The sequence below is a fragment of the Heptranchias perlo genome, chromosome 25 (assembly GCF_035084215.1).
Source record: "Heptranchias perlo isolate sHepPer1 chromosome 25, sHepPer1.hap1, whole genome shotgun sequence".
Lineage (NCBI taxonomy): Eukaryota > Metazoa > Chordata > Chondrichthyes > Hexanchiformes > Hexanchidae > Heptranchias > Heptranchias perlo.
In genome coordinates, this window is record NC_090349.1 from 29409791 (window position 1) to 29432102 (window position 22312).

The 22312-nt window shown below is 43.7% G+C and overlaps 1 protein-coding gene across 5 annotated transcripts in view; it reads left to right on the forward strand.

Annotated features, from left to right (window-relative positions):
- Window positions 1-22312, forward strand: part of emid1 (EMI domain containing 1) — a 323148-nt gene that overhangs the window by 258610 nt on the left and 42226 nt on the right. The gene's annotated exons all lie outside the window — the stretch shown is intronic.

The window sequence follows — 22312 nt, forward strand, 5'->3', positions numbered from 1 at the left end:
ATTTATTAAAGATATGGCTAAACATTTTCTGGTGATTGAATACAGGAGTTGGGATGTCTTGTTGAAGTTGTACAAGACATTAGAAAGGCCACACTTGGAATACTGTGTACAGTTCTGGTCACCCTATTATAGAAAGGATATTATTAAACTAGAAAGAGTGCAGAAAAGATTTACTAGGATGCTACCGGGACTTGATGGTTTGACTTATAGGGAGGGGTTGGATAGACTGAGACTTTTTTCCCTGGAGAGTAGGAGGTTTAGGGGTGATCTTATAGAAGTCTATAAAATAATGAGGGGCATAGATAAGGTAGATAGTCAAAATCTTTTCCCAAAGGTAGGGGAGTCTATAACGAGGGGGCATAGATTTAAGGTGAGAGGGGAGAGATACAAAGGGGTCCAGGGGGGCAATTTTTTCACTCAAAGGGTGGTGAGTGTCTGGAACGAGCTGCCAGAGGCAGTAGTAGAGGCGGGTACAATTTTGTCTTTTAAAAAGCATTTGGACAGTTACATGGGTAAGATGGGTATAGAGGGATATGGGCCAAGTGCAGGCAACTGGGACTAGCTTAGTGGTATAAACTGGGCGACATGGACATGTTGGGCCAAAGGGCCTGTTTCCATGTTGTAAACTTCTATGATTCTATGATTCTATATGATTTATAGAGAACCTAAAACAGTACAAAGTGATTTTTTTGTGATTAAGTATTCTGTATTTAGCCTAGAGCCTATTTACCCACCTGCTGTGCATTGCCAGCTGTATGCTGACTCATCCATATCAGCTCCATGTTCTTTGCAAATGTCTTGGCTCCTCCCTCTGCCTGTTTTAAAGGGTCCTACATGACATGAATTTGATAGTCTCAACTCAGTTCCCAGTAGGCATCAATCCCAATACAAAACTATACAAATTTCAGCATCTCTTTGTACAAAAAAGGCAATCATTCAAAAAACCTGCAATGACGATTGAGTAGAAAGTGGAAAAATGTATAATGGTGCAGTAACGGAGGACTTCTGAGGATGAGATTGTTGGACAAAGTAGAGTGCGTTTTATTCTGCACTCGGTTGTTTTCTGTCTGATCTGGGAGTTCTTGATGGTGATACTGAGTGACAAAAGTGATTAACATCCTTCGCCTTGATGATTACAAAAATTCAACAAATATATATATATATCAAATAAAATTCATATTCTCTGTATTTGATATTTCAATTTCAAATTGGCTGGTGAATGAGTATGAAAACACCCATTACATAGCTATGAACTAAAAGACATATTTGCAGTGAAGATAACTAGTGAAGTAGATAAAGTCTAACTGCTACAAGATTCAATGGCCCAGAATTTGCTGCCAAAATAACAGCGAGTTTAATGGCACAATAAGGGAAAAGTTCCATCCCTCCTCCTCCCATTCCTCCTCCTCTTCCTCCTCCTTCTCATCCTATCCCCTGTTGGTGTTTGTGTAAGGATGTGCTGTTGATAGTAAAGAAATTATTCTCACGCTACACTTGCTGGCTTCTGTTACAATTACACGGCGAAATTATTTGAGTTCAGCTCAATTTCTTGGTGGTCCCTAGAAAGGTAAAATGAAACCTCACTTGTGTGTAATTTTAAACCAATGGATGATTGAGACACTCTGTATCTAAAAGGTTAGAAGACTGTTGTAATCTGTTCTTGCTGGAGTACCATATGGTTTCTCTTTCCTTTTCTTTTCCCTTAATGCGAGACTGTATGCTAAGGACAGAGTGATTTTGCTTAGTGTGGGATGGATAGTTAATGTTGAATGATTCTTGGATCATAATTCATGAATTTGGCCAGGTGGTAAAGTGCTCCTTGGTATATGTTTTGGGAAAAAGTCAAAGGTTTCTTATCCATCACTCCAGGGATGCACTCCTCCGTCAGCCTACAAGCTAATTTGGTATCATGGACATATTGATGTTCTGAAACTTTCAAAACGTGGCATTAAGCCAGCAACTCCTTCCCTCTTACAGATGCCATCTCACCTGGCTATACTGTTCATCACCAACCCCCCACCTCCAAACCATTGTATTAGCATTGTATTGACATGTCTCAGCTTGACCTCTCCCCCTATTCCTCTGGCACCTTCTCCTCCTTGAAGCATCTCACCCTCTTCCATCCCTCACAGTCTCTTTTACAATTTTCACCACCCTCCCCCAAACCTCACAAGAAATTCCTTACCGAGGTGTCCTCTCTTCCATCAGCCTCTGCACCAAGCAACTCCTTATCCTTGGTCATTTTAACCTAAATCTAAAACCCCGTTGTGATGTGAACCAGATATTCCCGTCCCTTGCATTTGCCCTTATATCATCTCTGCAATCTTTTCGACGGTAGACTGAGAAAGCATTCTGTAGGATAAGGCCAGAAACATGTCATTAAACTGCTTTGTTTCATAGCAAATGAACATACAGGGTAACAGTTATGATCAAACTCACTAAATTCAATCAGTACAACTTGTCTTCACATAATAATGCAAAATAATGAATACTCTGCACGTTCCCAACATCTTGCTTGATTTAAACAAAAAGCCTATTCTAACCTCCCGAGCCTGGTAAAAACTTGATCTCGCAGCTTTCCAGCTCTGTTTTAATTTCCCCGTGTTCACAACCTATGGTGATGGTCTATGTCAGACAACACTCGCTGAGTGTCTGGGGCCAGGGACTTCCCAAGACAAGGGTGTGAGATGTTCATCGATTACTGAAACAGGCTAATGAATTGCTTATTGTTTAGTCTTTGTGGAAATTACTTCAGTACCAAGCCCATTAGCATTTTAACTGTATTTTTTAAAGTAGATTTTAAAAAAAAATTTGTGTGAAAAGGCTGTGTATTAAAAACTCAATGGCCCAGACTGTGCTGGAGTGGGGCATCTCCCGGCATGCCCCATTAGTTAGACTTGTTCGTGCATGTTTAGGTTTCTACAATTTTTGCCCACAAAGTTGCTGGAAGTACGAGCTGATAACAGCGCAGTGAGGGAAACAGGGCATCTGGGACCTTAGTGAACAACGGGACAAACTGTGTATCTCCTTAAGCAATGAGATGAAAGGATTGAGAAATAAACAGCGGAAGGACTGAGAGGGAGGGTGAATTAGAGTGGGTGAATTCATTGTCAAATCAGGTACAGAAAGAGCAATAAAGAGAGGGAAAGAAAGATTGGATTTAGAGAGAGGTTAAAAAGAAAACAAAGGGAAAAGGAAGAAAAAAATTTAAAATTTAAAATTTGACATTTTTTAAATCTCCCAACAACAATTCACAACCTGAAGGAATGGGACGCCACACTTTTAATTGTTCACTTTCTGGTTGAGAGAAGTCGATTGGCAGTCATTAACAATTATCACGTTGTTAGAAGAGTACTTACGCTGATAATTACTAGACTTAACTTTTGTGGTGAGTTTAATGGGCAATTAATGTGCAAATGCAGCAATTTCATGAAACTCAAGGGGAGGTTACGGGTGAGATACCGTTTTCACAAAGCTAACGTCGGAGTGGCGCCAATCGGCCAGCAGCTTGTGGCGATTTGCAATTCATGGGTATCTCTTCCTCGCCTCAAGTTGCTGGACGATTTGCACCTTAATAATGATGTGTGTCACACACCTTTATTTGTTCAGCAAATTCTGGACTAATATTTAAATGTTTCTCAAAATCTTTCTGTGGAGAAATGGTCAAAAAATCTCAAAACCTGACACCAGGCTTTTCTTATATAGAATGACGTGATCCATGCATGTGAGTTTTTAGTTTTCAAACTGGTTCCAAGAGGTGTGTATGGTGATGCTTATGTGTATCAGTCAGAGCCTAACATCTCCAACCTGCATAGTAGGCCCCTGAATGATGCAGGCGACGTCATTAGCTGCAGTCACACACCCACACACCCACCTCCGCAGACACACACACACCACACACACCTCCGCAGACCCACACACACCACACACACCTCCGCAGACCCACACACACCACACACACCTCCGCTACACACACACACACCTCCGCAGACACACACACCACACACACACCTCCGCAGACACACACACCACACACACACACACCTCCGCAGACACACACACCACACACACACCTCCGCAGACACACACACACCTCCGCAGACACACACACACCTCCGCGACACACACACACACACCTCCGCGACACACACACACCTCCGCGACACACACACACACACCTCCGCGACACACACACACACCTCCGCGACACACACACACACACCTCCGCGACACACACACCACACACACACCTCCGCGACACACACACACCTCCGCGACACACACACACACCTCCGCAGACACACACACACACCTCCGCAGACACACACACACACCTCCGCAGACACACACACACACAGCTCCGCAGTCACACACACACAGCTCTTCGTCCGCAGTCTCACTCACACACACACACACACACACAGCTCTTGGATCTAGTTTTAGGATGACATTTTCAGAATTACACCTCACTCCTACAAAAAAAAGATGCCGGTTGCATAATCCCTGCATACATGCATTCAGTTGTCACTTTGGGGAATGTTGCAATGTAGTTAATGACATTTAAAGCAATTAACCAGAGTAACTCTATATAATCTAAAAATATATGTGGTTAATGCTGTGACTGAATAAGTTCATGTTATTGCCAGTGCAGTTGAGATCAAAGCATGTTGAAAAAATACATTGGTCAGCAGGGTGCATTTGTCTTGAACTTAATAATGACCACACTGTATTGCTAACAACCACTATAACTCCAGCTATTTTCTAAGGGTGCTCTTACAGTGCGGCTACTGATCTGAGACAGATAACTGTAGTTCAAGCTGTAGCTTGGCTCCGAGCTGGTTGGTAATTTAATTGGCCTGCTTAGGAGATTGACCTACACATGCCTGGATTCATGCCTGCGTAGAACTGTCTGCAAAAAGTTAGAAATCTAAATGTTCCGATAGTGGGGAAGGAAGATTCCCTGCTCTCCAAACATTTAAATTAAGGCCAGGGACGGTTAGCAAGTATTCAGAGTCTAATAGACCCCTCCCCCTCCCCCTCCCCCAAGCACTTTGCAAACCAAAGTTGACTCGGCACTGAATTTATACTCCACTCCAGAATCGGGTTAGGCCCTGACTCCAGATTTACACTGCCAGTCTAGAATCAAGGTGAAGTGGATGTTGCTTTGCACTGTAAATGCATTCTAAACTTGTACTCGAGTTGTAATTATGACGTGGTGCTAATAACACTTGCTACACAGTCTTGGAGGTGTGGGTTTACATCGTAGGGCTGACTGCATCTACTGAGTGTGATGAATTGTGTCAGTATTTATTGTTAGATAATTTCAGTAGCACCTACCTCAGCACCTTGTACAAGCGAGCCTGGTACAAAATACAGAAGATTACTCACTGCACAATTGATTTTGCTTTTATAAATCTCATTTAAACCCAAGATGAAACCTTGCTATTTTGTTTAGGACTGAACCAGTTATCATTCCTCTGATTTGTACTTTACCAAATCATTAGGTGGAGTTAATAGTAATAAATGTAAGGAATCTTACAACACCAGGTTATAGTCCAACAGTTTTATTTGAAAATCACAAGCTTTCGGAGCTTACCTCCTTCGTCACTCACCTGATGAAGGAGGTAAGCTCCGAAAGCTTGTGATTTTCAAATAAAACTGTTGGACTATAACCTGGTGTTGTAAGATTCCTTACATTAGTCCACCCCAGTCCATCACCGGTATCTCCACATCATTAATAGTAATAGGTCTGAGACAAGTAGGAACAGATACTCCAGGCTTATTGTGATGCATCTTGAAATTCACTAACGCTTGCCTTGGGTAGATTATCTCATATCCATGAAAAAAGATTGAGCGCTCCAGCTATCCGTTATCTATTTTCATATAGTACACATGCTATTAGATTTATTATTTATGTGGGATGAGGATTTTGATTTTGAGACTTTGAACTTTACGTCATGAAAGCTTTGAAGTTTTGTGCACCCTTGTATTTAAGGTCAAAGTTGACTACATCAATGGATAAAGAACCAAGATCACAGCTGCAATCAGTGAGAACTGAACCTTTCCATGTTTAACTACTTAAAAGCTATTAAATGAGTAGTTATAACTGTTCATTTAAATGCACGTGCCTGCTGCAATCCAAAGTAATAGTCCTGACCTATCACCTCGATAACTTTTACTTGTCCCTTGCATTTGTCTCCCATTTCTGCAATTATTTCTAGATCTGCACCATCTTAGTTCTTTTTCTTCCATTATTATTTAAACATTTAAATAGATATAAAAGGCAATGTTTCAATATTTAAATTGAAATCTATTAACTTGAACTAATGAATGAAAGGCTGAACAGGCTGGGGCTCTTTTCTCTTGAAAAGAGCAGGCTGAGAGGTGACCTGATAGAGGTCTTTAAGATAATGAAAGGGTTTGATAGGTTAGGAATGGAGAAAATGTTTTCACTTGTGGGGGAGACCAAAACTAAAGGTCATAAATATAAAATAGTCGCTAACAAATCCAATAGGGAATTCAGAAAAAACCTCTTTACCCAAAGAGTGGTAAGAATGTGGAATGTGCTACCACAAGGAGTAGTTGAGGCAAAGGCATAGATGCATTTATGGGGAAGCTAGATAAGCACACGAGGGAATAGATGGGTAAGCTGATAGTTATGAATTAGGGAGGGAGGAGGCGCGCGTGGAGCATAAACGCCAGCATCGACCAGATGGGCCAAATGGCCTGTTTCTGTGCTGTAGATTCGATGTAACTAATGTATTTATATAGCACCCACATCCCTCAGCACTTCCCAGCCAATTAATTACTTTTTTGGAAGTGTAGTCACTGTTGTTATGAGGCAAACATGGCAGCCAATTTCTTCTCACCAAGGTATCACAAACAGCAAGGAGATATACATGACTAAATAATCTGTTTTAATGGTGTTGGTTGAGGGATAAATGTTGGCCAAGACATCGGGGTGAACGCCCCTGCTCTTCTTCAAAAGTGCTATTGCATCTTTTACGTCCACCTGAGTAGGCAGACAGGGCCTCGGTTTAACATCTCATCTGAAAGACATCACCTCCAACAGTGCAATGCTCCCTCAACAACATCTCGCATTTGTATAGGCCTTTAATGTAGTGAAAGATCTCAAGGCGCTTCACAGGAATGTAATCAGAGAAAAAATTGACACCAAGCCAAAGAAGGAGGCATTTGGACATGTGACCAAAAGCTTGGTCAAAGAGGTAGGTTTTAAGGAGCATCTTAAAGGAGGAGAGAGGTGTGGTGAGGCAGAGAGCTTTAGGGAGGAAATTCCAGATCTTAGGGCCGTGGTAGCTGAGTGACAGCCTAGATTATATACTTAAGTCTCTGGAGTGGGACTTCAATCCACAACCTTCTGACTCAGAGTTGAGAGTACAACTGTTGAAGTAAGAATCAGATAGAATGGAGAACAATTATGATCTGGGGTTGGAAGAGAAACATCGAATGCAAGCAAGATAACAAACACTTCTTCAGGGTTTTATTATATCCCTTACAGTTAATTGAGCTGTTAAACAGCGCTATTATTGAAGGTGTGAAGGAGTTAACGTCTAGTAAACCCATTGCTGTATTAGGTTGAGGGATATGATGCATTGACAACCCAGTTGTTGTTGCCATAATGGGATAGAGTTTTCCTCTAAAATGAATGCAACGTGTCCGTTTTTTCTTTTCTGTTACACCAAGAGGGTTTAGAGATAACGTTAGATTCTTTACTTGTGATATGAAGTCTCTTTGAACATTGTCTATTGTGATTTAATTTGGTTTTGACTGCAGTAGGCAAAAGAAGTAAAAAATGAAGGATATAAAAAAATCAAGGTTAAGAAAATTACAAATACAATAGGATTTATTAACAAAATTTATTTTGGTTGTGAATTATTTTCTAAATGTACTCTTGATTGTTTTTTGGTTTCTATAGTAAGTCAGCATTGAGTATTGCAATATATTCAGTGTGATATAAAGAGTTTGGGGTAGAAATTGGTTAAGGCCTGTTTTTGGGCACATAAGCAACAGCATGCAGACAGCGCGGGCCCTAACTAGGAGGCCTGAGGCTCATCCGAAATTGGGTCTCCAGCCTCATTCCTATTGATCAATTTTGGGCCACTCGCCTTGCCGGCAATGGCCCTCGGGTAAGTTCAGAAGCGGAAAGGAGAATGGGAGAGGGATCGATCTTGGGGTGGCAATGGTGATCAGGAGTGCTGTGGAGCCGGGAGTAGCACTCCTGCTCCTCCTGGCTCCACGTCAAAATTTAAAACACATTAACTTACTAGGTCACATCCATGCCAGGAAAACCTGAACGGAGCAGCCCAGTTTCTCAGAGAGGTCCTAAAACTGGCAGCTGGGCCCCTCATTATCATATGGAAGGAGCCTAACATTTGTTTTAGGTGGCTGCCTCATCCACGGCCAATATGGTGTTGGACGATTCTTAGGTGCCCATGAGGTGCAGGGCATTGACCTGCTGCAAAAGTCGTCATCTTTGCCCTTGTTCTTCGACTGGAAAACGGGAGCAACGAGGACCAATTTCTACCCCTTTATGTTCTATTTCACACTTAATTCTTTACTGCTGTATCGTCAAGCTACCTAGAGTTAATGTGTACTGTGTTTTTAATCAATGGATGATGGTGTACTGTCCAATCTTCAGCACTGTTACAAATCTTCTCATGCCCTCTGGTGGTCAAGTTGTGACTGAAAAAAATAAGTGATGAAGAGAAAAGGAACTGCACTGATTTCACACAGTGCACTGCAATTAAAAAACAGTGGGTGCTAAATTGGGCCGTGTAGCACCCGTTGTTTCGGCGCTACACGGCCTCTCCGACATTCAAGATGGCGTCTTGGATGCGCATACACGTTTCCAGTGTGATGTGCGCCAGGCACCATCTTAGTATAGGAGTTAGCGCAGGCGCAGATATCGAACACTGGAATCATGTAAACAATTTTACAACACCAAGTTATAGTCCAGCAATTTTATTTTAAATTAACAAGCTTTCGGAGGCTTCCTGACGAAGGAGGAAGCCTCCGAAAGCTTGTAAAGTAGGGAGAAAATGGCTTTAATCAGTGTGCAACGCTGATTTAAAGTGATAGACACCATTTTGGCACTTAACACTCAACTCAACGCACAGTCTTAACCCCGACCATCTGAACGTGTCTTAGAGTGCCTGGAGGACCCCCACCAGCGCTATTTAAAGGGACCATGCAGGATTTACAGGTTGGTGGCTGGATTATTGCTTCTGGCTGCTGAGACATTTGTAACTGTTTTTGGAGGTCTCCTAGACTTCAATACTAGGACGCAGGGACATAGCATAACATTTAGATCCGGGTCGTGCGGGAGTGAAGTTGGGAAATGCTTCTACACGCAAAGGGTGGGAGATGTTTGGAACGCTCTTCTGCAGACGGCAGTTGATGCTAGCTCACTTGTGAATATTAAATCTGAGATTGATAGATTTCTATGAACCAAGAGTATGAAGGGATATGGGGCTAAGGCGGGTATATGGAGTTAGGTCACAGGTCCACCATGATCTCATTGAATGGCGGAACAGGCTTGAGGGGCTAAATGCCACTTGCTGCCTCCTGATATGCGCCACCTTCTCCTACAAGAAAGTGGGTCGCGTGTCTGGGCGATGTGCCTGTCGTGGTTGAATAGCTGCCAGTGTGTGTGGCCTGTGAGTTGTGGGTGGGCGGCTTGAAACCATGGTAATATATAAGGGAGAGAGGAAGCATCTGGTTGAAATAGTTGAGTACTGACGGAAAGAGTGAGTTTGTTGGTATGTGGGGGATGGGGGGGTGTAGTGTGTGGTGCAGTTGGTCGGAGACGCCACTTGACAGTTGACCTCACTCACCTTGACCACTCATGTCAAAGCATTGAACGTCTTCCTGCACTGCATCCATGTTCATGATGCTGTGCGCTTAGCATTGACTTCGTCCCCACTGTCTTTTGGATATATGTCTGGAGGGCCTCTTGCCCCCCCTGCAGATATTGGATGTCCCTCCTTCTGTCCACCTCTTGCACCAAGGTCTCTAGTGCATCAGCAGAGAACCTTGGTGCACGCACTCTCGCAGGCCTGGTATCAACTCAGATTGTTAAATTGGTGAGGTCTGGCGTGCAGATTGGAGGATGTGGGATTTAGTAGTGCGCAACCTTTATTCAATGTTTTAACATAACTCATCAGTGTGTAAACATAGGGATGGGATCTGCATCTGTGTTTTACATGTGCAATGTCTGATCTCTGTTCAGACTCCATGCAGACAGTAGACTGTTATTTTCAGCAAATAACAGGTACCAGCTACCTTTAAGAGATTTCTAAGAAACATCCTCCCTTTAAGAGATTGAGCTCCCCTGGTGGTGGAAAGTGCGAATTGCATTGATTCTACGTGCAAGGCCTGGAATGGAACGCTGATTGCAGGCGAGTCCTCGGGTGGGCCGAAACTTGCGTCCTGCCTGCGTAGGGGCCATTGGGCGCGGAGTAATAGCACATCACGCTACCCGCGCCCAAAAACGGCCCTTATCCAATTTTTCTCCCCCGGTACATCTAGACCTGTAATAGACACGTTTTGAAATGTTAATCTGTATATGTTCAATGTGCCCTCAATTACTTTTTTAAAAATTAAAAGCAACATTCCAGTTCCCCAATATCTCGGTTAAAGAAAGTGTGTAATTCAGCCATGCAGACCAGGTCCAAGCTTAGAAAATTACAACACCAAAATAAGGCATCTGGACCATCGAGTCTATCCAGGTGTTTTTCTCCACTTGAGCCACCTGGGCTAACCCCACTCTCCTACTTGCTCCCCATACCCATTAGTAGTTCTCTTTTTCATTCAACTATCTAATTCCCTTTTAAAAGAATTTATGGACTCTGCTTCAACAATGGTTTGTGGTTGAAAATTTCACATTCTAACCACCCTCTATAAGGATTAGGACAGGACAGGCTTGGCAGCACTAACTCTGGCCTCTCCAGTTCAATAGACATCTGATGCTCACTGCCCAGGCTCACACATGAAGAATAGCTGCTTGGGTAAGGTATCATGCCTTCGAATGAGTCAGCTAGAAAGGAGGGGAGAATTTTTTTTTAATCAATTAGCTACTTTTCCAGGAATCATAGATTTGTGGTAATTTAGTATTAGGCTTTAGAGTAAGTTGTGAGTCAGAAGAGCAATATTTTAGAATCATACAGTACAGAAGGAGACCATTCGGCCCATAATGCCCATGCTGGCTCATTGGTTGAGCTATCCATTAGTCCCTCTCCCCTGCTCTTTCTCCATAGCCCTGCGAATTTTTTCCCTTCAAGTATTTATCCAGTTCCCTTTTGAAAGTTATTATTGAATCTGCTTCCACCACCCTTTCAGGCAGTGCATTCCAGATCACAACAACTCGCTGCGTAAAAAAATGTTTCCTGATGTCACCTCTGGTTCTTTTGCCAATCACCTTAAATCTGCGTCCTCTGATAGAGAATCATAGAATGATACAGCACAGAAGGAATGATACAGCACACTTTAAATCACAGAGTCAAACAGAAGTTAGTATTGCAGTGCCATTTTAAAAAGTTGCATTTGTTTGATTTTCAATTGTCATCCAGAATGCTACTAATACACAGCTCAGTCTTGGCTTGTAAAATAAAGAATGATTTTGGATGAAACCACCTTTTCCTCCTCCTCACCACCACCAAATACAGTGGTTAATCGTGTCCAGCTTTAATAATAATTAAGGCGATGCACTCACTAGCCCTGATTTTAACCCAGGGAGGCAGTTGTCCAGGTGAGGGGCCAAGATGGGTGGCAAATTGTCCCGACCTCAGCAGCGTGAGGCCCGGGGGTTTTTAACTCCCCGGTCTCATCTGCATAGGCCCAGTCAGGATCCCTCCCAAAACCATCAGGAAGCAACAGCTGGGTGGCGGGAGGGAGTTGAATGTCAGGTGGTAGGAGGTTGGGAAGTGGGAAGTGGCTGGTAGGTGAGGGGGTAAGACTGGGACAGGGGAGGTCTAAACTTTCTTTGTGGGGTCCAGAGGAGAATTTCAGCCACTCCTGGCCCCACAAGAAAAGTATTTTTTTAAAAAAAGGAAAACCAGGTACCTTTTTGAGCCTCTTTTGGCACCCACTCCTCTTCCTGCAAGGTTGGCCTGATGGGAAAGCCACAAGTGCTTTTCCACACAGGCCTCTGGTTAAAATAGCAGTCGGGCCCTGATGACATCATTGGTGCCTGATCTGCATATTTAAAGAAGGAACCCTCTGTTTTCCAGTAGGTGTCTCTCTTGCCTGCTCAGAAGAGCAGGTTAAAATCCAAACCTGTGGGACAACAGTGGGACTTTGACAGAAAAGTGGCGCGGGTGATTTTAAATGCTGGCTGAGTAGGGTTAAAATCGTCCCTATGGGCTCAATTTTACCATGGTGGCGGGTTGGCAGCGGGGCGGGGGGGGGGGGGGTGAAGGTACATGTGGCAAACCCGCATGAACCAAATTTACCGCTTTCAACGCGATCACACGTTAATTGATAGTGATTAACATCCTCTCCGGGTTTCGCACCCGGCAGCTAGCCTGATTGACAGGCTGGCTGCCGTCAGGAGCTGCAACCCGATGTGGGGGGGGGCGGGGGGCAAGAAAGAGAGAGAGCCAGACGTCATCCGGCGCTGAACTGGAAGACCGGGTGGGGGGGGGAGAATGGAAGATCCAGCGCTGGACTGGAAGACCGGGGTGGGGGGGAGGGAGAGGCGAAGATCGGCAGGGGAAGAGGGGAAGATCGAAGGGGGAGAGGGGAAGATCATGGGGGGGAAGATTGGGGGGGGAGAAGGGAAGATTGCGGGGGAGGGGGGACATCGAAGGGGTGAAGAGGGGGACATCGGGAGGATGAAAAGGGGGGGCATCGGAGCAGGAGACATCGGACATCGGAGCAGGTTTCAGAGGCAGGTTCATTTAGTGTTTTCACTTCCTTGCATGGTTTTTTATTTAATTTATTTAGTTTTTGTTCCCTGATCCGGCCCTTCATGCCTGGTTTCACCAGGAGTCAATCAGAAGCGGTGGGCAAGCCGCCCAGGTAAGTTTTAAAAATCTTTCTAATCCCTTCACCAGTCACAGGTAAAATGCCTTAAGTACCTCAGTGAGGTACATTTAGCTCTTTAACTATCATCCCACAGGCTTTAATTGCTGGCGGGACTTCTGTTTTCGGGTCGCCCGCGCGCATACAGGTGGGTCCCTGGGAAACTCTAAACTCGGCGGGTTGGAGCCAGCTTCCGAACCCTAACGGGATTTCCGTGATTTTTGGAGCCCCCCTTCCCCCAACCCACCCGCAATTGCCTCCTAAAATCACCCTCTTTGTGTTTGTAAGCTGACTAGTGCACTGGATCAACCATACAAATAAAGCAGCTGCAGGCTGTTAGCAAAGTAACTTTACAGTAATAAATATTTAAAAATAGAACTGACAAAATTTGGAACAAACGTCTTTTGCATGATAGCGATTCGAATTCAAGGTTGTAGCAGTGAGGAATAGGAAATAATCACTGTCAACAGTCTGATTTTAATCCATCTATTTTAGTTTAAGAAAGAGCAGGGGAACTAGAACTTGGTACTACCACCTGAAAGGAAGAAATTTGTAAATATAGCTTTGGCACTTGCTATATATATTGTATTTAATAGAAGGGAATATGTGGGTCAGTGTGTGCAGTCCAGTGATGTGAGTCCTTTGGACACTGGAGGCCACAGTATAATATTTTGCACATTAAACAAAAGTGCATAGCCTGGTGAATCCATTAATTCTGAATAAGTATTACACATTGAAAACTAATAACATTCTGGTAGGCGAATTTTTCAGTAACATTTCTTTGTCAGTCAAAGCAAATAGAACTGAGAGCTTTACTCCCTAAAGAGAACAATAGCGCTTAAGGCATGATTTCAGAACTGTAACAATAAACAAATAATGCTGACTCTTGTCAATAAGGAAAAGGCAATCATTTATCTGGAGTCGGCACAGTGGGTTGGCAGTAGCTGAATTTGTGAGAGTAAAACGAAGCTTTCTATATAATGCCACTGTGAGCGGAAAGGAATCTGACTTGCTGTCATGGAGGGATTGCTGTTAGCCAAGTCTGTGGGTGGTATGGTGTTATTGCCAAACAAGTCAGTTCAGCTGACACTCAGCTGTTCAAAAAAAAGTCCTGGCTTATTGTATGGTAGCCAGTGGATTTAATTACATTTGAAGCTGATTAAACTAAACAGGAAGGAAATTGTTTTCCTCACCCTTCTTATTTATCACATAAAAAGCTAGCTGAAAAACTCCTTTAAAATCCCAAAAGTAAAGATAAGCCTGATTTGGCTTGGATGAACATTCGTTTTGCCAAAATGCTTCAGAACCTTAAATGTTCTTGTACATTTTTGAAAGCATGGCTTTATTTATCTTCAATCCACTTTTTTTACCATTTAGCTTTGTTAGTCTATATAGCAAGCTTTCAAATCAGAAAATTAGTAATAGCGTGGCCAAATGTAGGGGAACTGAAAAAGAGGTCACTCCAAGTCAGCCTTGGTATGTGTCTAAATGTACAGAAGAATGCGGTTTATTCGTTTATGTTTGTGTGTCTGCCATCGTCAGTAAAATTGCTTACATTGCTTTCCATCAAGTGCTGATGAACAGTGTCACTAAGTGCTTATCAGTCGCTATAGAATCTGGTGATTATTAGAACTTTCCGTGTACAGAAAATATCTGCAAATATCATTTACTCACTACTCAAAATTCCATTATTGACAAGAGTGTGCCTATTTCAAGCAAGAAATTTCAGGAATTAGACTACTAAATGCTATATGGATATACATTGTACTGGTTTTATTTAAATATTTTAATACAAGTTCGAGAATGACAAAACTTGGAACAAAAGCCTTTTGGTATGAGATTGATTCAAATTTAAGATCATAGCAGCGTGAAATAGGAAATAACTCCACCAATTTTGTGATTTTAATCCATCTCTCCTGCTTAAGAAGAGGGGAACTATCACAGTGCTACCCACTGCCATGTAAAAGGGAGAAATTTGTACTATTTTTGCTCAGTTTAATTATTTTTGTGGTTGGGTTGTAGACTTAGGAATGAGCAATGCAAGGCTTATCCACTATCTACCTTAAATTGCACTAGGGCATGTGAGTTTTTGTTATATGCTGGTGAACAATGTGTCTATGCAATATTTAATTTATCTCAGTCAGTACTGGGATTGTGCCTTATCCATAATATAAATTGAAACCTCATTGATTCTTTTACATGGAAGGATGCCATTTCCCCTCATTCGTAAATGCATTCTGGGTAATAGTCAATAATTAGGTCATGAAGGTATGTTATCTGCAGTTTTACTTAATAACTTTCCTTGTAATATTGGTGAAATAAAAATGCATATTTTAAAGAAAGGAGCAACATGTAAGTGAGTCATATTTATCAAAGTTGTAAATGCAGCTCAATGTTTCCATGTTAAAAACTAAACTTTCTTCTTTCTATGGTCTTTAAATGACCCATTCATGGTATTCATTTTCTTTTTGCCTATTTGCAGGCCATAGAAGGCTCCCTCTGCCTTTTTGTTACTAGGCTAGTTCTATTTTGGAAGGAAAGCTTTCCTCCATGTGCTTTTATACTGGTTAGAGTTTTTAAATGCTAGAAATAACCTTAAAGGAATAGTCAATGACAAGACCATACAATGAGTGTATTCAAGAGGTCTGGAGTCACTGCACATTGCTCAACTAAAGCTCTGCTTCCTCTCCACATCTGATTAGCTGCCAAGACCACTTTCATTCACCTTCACAACATTGGCAGCTGCTGCTCCTAACTCTCCCCTCCTTATTCACCTTACTGGCTTGCCCTTTTCTATCATTCATACACTACAAGTCATCCAGAATGCTATGGCCATGTCCTAATTCACACTAAGGCCCTTATCCCTATCACCCCTGTTCTCATCAAGCTCCAATGACTTCTCTTGTCTTGTTCTCACCTTCAAATGCCTCGACGGCTCTGCCCCCTTCCTAACTATTGTGATCTTCTCCAACTATGGGCTCAATATTACCAGGGCTGTGGGTTCGCGGCGGGGGGGCTATTGGGCACGTGGGTAACGCACCCGGCAAAATCAGTCTGCACCCGCGCGATCGCAGGCTAATTGGATCCACTTACCTGGTCTTCCGGGTTCCCCACTGCTGATCTGCACGTCGGGCGGACTGCGCATGCGCAGTAAGGTCTGTCAGCTGGAGGAGCTCTATTTAAAGGGGCAGTCCTCCACTGACAGATGCTGCAAGAAATAGGAAAAATTACAGCATGGAGCAGCCCAGGGGGAAGGCTGCTCCCAGTTTAATGATGCCTCACTCCAGGTATCATTAGATGGGGTGAGGAGGAGGGGGAGGACAGAGATCTTCCCCCCGGCGGGCGGGAGGAAGCGGCCTGGCTCGAGGTGGCAGAGGAGGTCACCTGCACCACCAACATATCGCCCACCTTGCATACAGTGCAGGAGGCGCTCCAATGACCTAAGTAGGTCAGCCAAAGTGAGTACACTTACTCATTCCCCTACACTCTGTCTTCCACATCACCGCCCCTACCCCACATCTCCTTCTGCACTGCCAACACTACTCTGTCACATCACCCCTCATACCCACTCAAAGCTCATCCTCATCTTACCTGCACTTACTCACCTCGCCAGTACTCATCCCGCCACTATCACTCAACCCAATCCTCATACAATCTCATGGCTCTATCTCATACTCACCCTCTCGTGCATCTCTTTCACGGTCAGCCTCACTCAACCTGCCACTACCTGTGCTGCAGCCACAGGGCATGCATCACATATGTGCAGTAGGCAGCATAAGGCAAACGTGTCGTGAGCATGAAGGGGATGCACAAGGGTGTTTGAGGGTTTGTCATGGTTTTTACTTATATTGAATTTCTGACCAACTCACATTACATATTATATTGGCACCACTACTGCCACGTCTTTGCGAATCTTGTCTGGTTTGTGCAATAATGCCCTTTCCTGAGGATGACAATGAAGACCCACAACTGATGACACCCATTGTGTCACTGCAGAGTGGGTGTAGGTGTATTTGCAGGGCTCTTTTGTGCAGACGACTGAGAGACGTCGGCGATGTCCCCGGTGGCACCCTGGAAGGATGCGGAGGAGAAGTTGTTGAGGGCAGTGGTGACTTTGACAGTGACAGGTAAGAAGATGGTGCTCGGGCCAGCCAGGAGCAGCTCGGCATGAAGGAGGCTGCAGATGTCCACGACTACATGTCAAGTGACTCTGAGCCTCCGTGTGCACTGCTGCTCAGAGAGGTCCAGGAAGCTGAGCCTCGGTCTGTGGACCCTGTGGCGAGGGTAGTGCCCTCTGCGACGCATCTCTCTCTGCGGTAGCCCTCCCTCCTGCTGTGCAGGTGGATGTGTCACAGCACTCTGTTGTGGAGCTCCACGTGTCAGAGGTGGACAGCGTGGATGGCGAGGCTGGTGATGCTGTTCGTCCTCCGAGGAGGTCGTGACTGCAGCTACGGCGGCCCCCATCCGGAAGATGTACATCTGAGGGGGTCCGCAAGGTAGGTACATGTCTCTGGACCCCGGGTTAAGTGTGCAAGTTGGTGAATTTTCTTGTCAGGAGGAGGGTGGTGGTGGCCAAACTTTGTCCCAAGTGACAGAGTGGCCTCCTACAATGGGTGAGGGTCTCCCCCCCCCCCCACCACCTGTCAAATGGACCTTCCCTCCCTGCCAAAAGCCCCCTTGAGACCCATTGGACCAGATATTGCTGTAGGGAAGAATCTTAATGGCCTCTGCCATTACTTAGACTTGCTCTTGCACCTTTAGATTTTAAAATTTTTTGTGTGGCAAGTTGCTGAAAGTGCAAGGTGATAACATCGCAGTGAGGGAAACAGGGCATCTGGGACCTGAGTGAACATTAACCAATCAGATTGAAGGATTGTGAAACTAATCTCTTAATAGATTAAATGAATGGGCAAAACTGTGGCAAATGGATTTCAATGTGGGCAAGTGTGAGGTCATCCATTTTGGACCTCAAAAGGATAGATCAGAGTACTTTCTAAATAGTGAATAGCTCAAAACAGTGGAGGTCCAAAGGGACTTAAGGGCCCATGTACATAGATCATTAAAATGTCATGGACAGGTGCAGAAAATAATCAAAAAGACTAATGGAATGCTGGCCTTTATATCTAGTGGACTAGAATACAAGGGGGTAGAAGTTATGCTACAGCTATACAAAGCCCTGGTTAGATCACACCTGGAGCACTGTGTTCAGTTCTGGGCACTGCACCTTAGGAAGGATATATTGGCCTGGGAGAAAATGCAACGTAGATTTACTAGAATGCTACCTGGACTCCAAGGGTTAAATTACGAGGAGAGATTACACAAACTAGGGTTGTATTCCCTGAAATTTAGAAGAATAGGGATGATTTGATTGAAGTTTTCAAGATATTAAGGGGAACTGATAGGGTAGATAGAGAGAAACTATTTCCACTGGTTGGGGAGTCTAGGACTAGGGGACATAGCTTAAAAATTAGAGCCACGACTTTCAGGAGTGAAGTTAGGAAACACTTATACACGCAAAGAGTGGTAGAAGTTTGGAACTCTCTTCCGCAAATGGCAGTTGATGCTAGCTCAATTGTAATTTTAAATCTGAGATTGATTTTTGTTAACCAAAGGTATTAAGGGATATGGAGCTAAGGCGGGTATATGGAGTTAGGTCACAGATCAGCCATGATCTCATTGAATGGTGGAACAGGCTCGAGGGGCGATATTGCATTTTTTATTTTAAAATTTACATGTTCTCCTGATGAGAGTCATTACTTACAAAGTATGGGAGAAAATAAATAGGGAAAATAAATAAAGAGACGTATAGAACAAAAATGTGTCATTTCCAAGAAAGCCCTGATCATGATCTGAAAGCACTGTGTCTCAGATCCAAGTCCAGGACTGTTAGCACCACCTGCTGCCCAGTTCAATCAGTGAAGCAGCTGAAACCCACTAAGATAAGTCTCTGACCATTTTCTAAGGTTGTTTTATATATACTTGGACAATTCATCAGAAACATAATGGGAATTCCCTCCACAAGTAAATGATCCTGATCCCAAGAACTGAACAGTGATGAGTTATATGAGTGAACAGTGAGGTATATTCTGATCCAAGTGTGCCAAACAAAGCAATGTTACCAGAGCCAGGTTTGTTCAGTATTAATAAAGTGAGCAATAAAGCAGCTGTGCCATGTATTTTCTGAAGTGGAGACAAATTCCTTTTGCCATTTATTTTTAATTTTTAACCTGTAAGCAGAAAAAGTTTATTTTGGATCATTCAAAGTGAATTTCTTTATAACACAAAAAAGCGGATTTGCTTGTGGGTCAAATTTAAGATTTCCTAACTATTGGTTAATATCTGCAACTTGGCAAATTCATGTATACATTGAAAAGAACATATATTGAGCTTGAGAATTATTCATTACATTTCATAAGAAAATAACGTATTTGAAGAGCTTGCAAGGGAGGGTGTCGACTAGTTTGCTTTTTCTTCTTTTGGTGTGGGTGAAACCTCCTCTATTTCAAGCTATTTATCCTTCCCTTTTTATCATCATCTCCCTAAGCCAAATCCAAATGCAGACAAAAGGGTGATACAAGTCTAGTGACAACTCTCCCTCCAGTATCCCTCCCACCCTGTGAGAAAATGCCTGATCCACACTTATTGCTACTTCACAGGTGACATAACTAAAATCAATAATACACACAGCGTCACGAGATGCACTATCATATCACCTGAAAATGATTTCAAATTAATTCCGATAGAAAGTTGGCCCCTACTTGTCTACAGCTTGTTTGTGTGTGTTGTTGAAGGTGGATCTCAGGGACTGTGTGTATCTAGATTTATCCTATGGCCTGAAGATAACTGATAATTGACTCCTCAGGGGAAAAGTTTTTTTAAAAGGCAAAGCTCCTCCTAGTGGCTTTGCTAGCCCTCTGCTGTCTAAGCCAAGGAACAGCTGAGCTTCAATGGACCAGGAAGGACTTGGGTTCGGTCCCCAGAACCTTTAAGGACCGCTGATTAGGCCACTCACTGCCCGGTATAAATACACATTTATACCTGAATATTGCAAACAGGGTCCAGTGTGGTACCCTGATTTGCATATTTAAGCAGCTTAACTCCCAAAACAGGCCGGCAAAATGCCTGCCTATTTACAGGCCCATTTGAAAATTGCATAACGCAGGCCTTCAGCGTCAGTGGGGCTGCCGAGGTCCCGTCCAGCCCCCAATCTTCAAATGCTGGCCACCTTTTCTTCAGGCAAGAAACAGGTGGGCGGCAGTTGAAAATTGCATCCCTGGACTTTGCTGAAATAATGGGCTTACCATCCTGAATTAGACTATGCCAGTTTATCCACTAATCTTTATTGTGCTTATTCCCTGACTTCAATCAAGTCTTTAGATGCCTGTTTTTGAATACATTATATATACAAAATCAAAAGCAAAATACTGCGGATGCTGAAAATCTGAAATAAAAACAGAAAATGCTGGAAATGCTCCGCAGATCAGGCGACATCTGTGGACAAAGCAACAGAGTTAACGTTTCAGGTCGAAGACCTTTCGTCAGAACTGGAAGAAGTTGAAGATTTAACAGTTTTTAAGCAAGTTCAGAGTCAGGCAAAGGGGTGGGGGAGGAAGAGGAGGGGAGGAAAGAACAAAAGGGAAGGTCCATGATAGGGTGGAGGGCAGGAATAATTAAATGACAAAAGGGATGATGGTGCAAGGCAAGGAGGGTGGTAATGGGATAAGTGAAGAAACAAAAGATAGGTCCAGAGGAGCTGTAAATGGCAACATCAGAATCATTACCAGCACCTGCTGTCCGAAAAAATGGGAGCAGTGGTTACGTTCGGAAGTTATTGAAATCAATGTTGAGTCCAGAAGTTTGTAAAGTGCCTAATCGAAAGATGAGGTGCTGTTCCTCGAGCTTCCATTGAGCTTCATTGGAGCAATGTAAGAGGCCGAGGACAGAGAGGTCAGAGTGGGAGTGGGACGGAGAATTAAAATGGCAAGAGACCGGCATGTTAGGGCCTTGCTTACGGACTGAGCGGAGGTGTTCAGCAAAGCGATCACCCAATTTGCATTTGGCCTCCCCAATGTAGAGGTGGCTGCATCGTGAGCAGTGAATACAGTATGCTAAATTGAAAGAAGTACAAGTGAATTGATGTTTCACCTGGAAGGAGTGTTTGGGTCCCTGGACGGTGGGAAGGGGGGAGGTGAAAGGGCAGGTGTTGCATCTCCTCACCTTCCACCCCACCAGCCTCCACATTCAACGTATTATCCTCCGCCACCTCCAGCGCGATGCCACCACCATACACCTCTCCCCACCACTTTCAGCTTTCCAAAGGGACTGTTCCCTCCGCGAGACTCTGGTCCACTGTTCCATCACCCCCAACACCCACTCTACTCCTCATGGCACCTTCTCGTGCGAGCACAGGAGATGCAACACCTGCCCTTTCACCTCCTCCCTTCCCACCGTCCAGGGCCCCAAACACTCCTTCCAGGTGAAACAGCAATTTACTTGTACTTCATTCAATTTAGTACACTGTATTCACCGCTCACGTCACGGTGGTCTCTACACTGGGGAGACCAAATGCAGATTGGGTGATTGCTTTGCTGAACACCTCCACTCAGTCCGCAAGCGTGACCCTGACCTTCCAGTCGCTTGCCATTTTTATTCTCCATCCCACTCTGACCTCTCTGTCCTCGGCCTCTTACATTGTTCCAATGAAGCTCAACAGAAGCTCGAGGGACAGCACCTCATCTTTCAATTAGGCACATTATAACCTTCTGGACTCAATGTTGATTTTAATAACTTCAGATCATAACCACTGCTCCCATTTTTTCGGACAGCAGGTGCTGGTAATGGTTCTGATGTTGCCATTCACAGCTCCTCTGGACCCATCTTTTGTTTCTTTACTTGTGCCATTACCACCCTCCTTGCCTTGCACCATCATTCCTTTTGTCATTTAATCAATCCTGCCCTCTACCCTATCAGAGGCCTTCCCTTTTGTTGTATCCTCCCTTCTCCTTCCTCCCCGTACCCTTTTGCCTGACTCTGAACTTGCTTAAGAACGGTTAAATCTTCAACATCTTCCAGTTCTGACGAAAGGTCATCGACCTGAAACGTTAACTCTGTTTCTTTCTCCACAGATGCTGTCTGACTTGCTGAGTATTTCCAGCATTTTCTGTTTTTATTTTATATTATATACACAAAACATACTTTAAATATTTTTAATTTAACATCCCTAGTTTTGGGACTATTAGTGTGATGCTTCCCCCATTTCTTTCTGAATTGT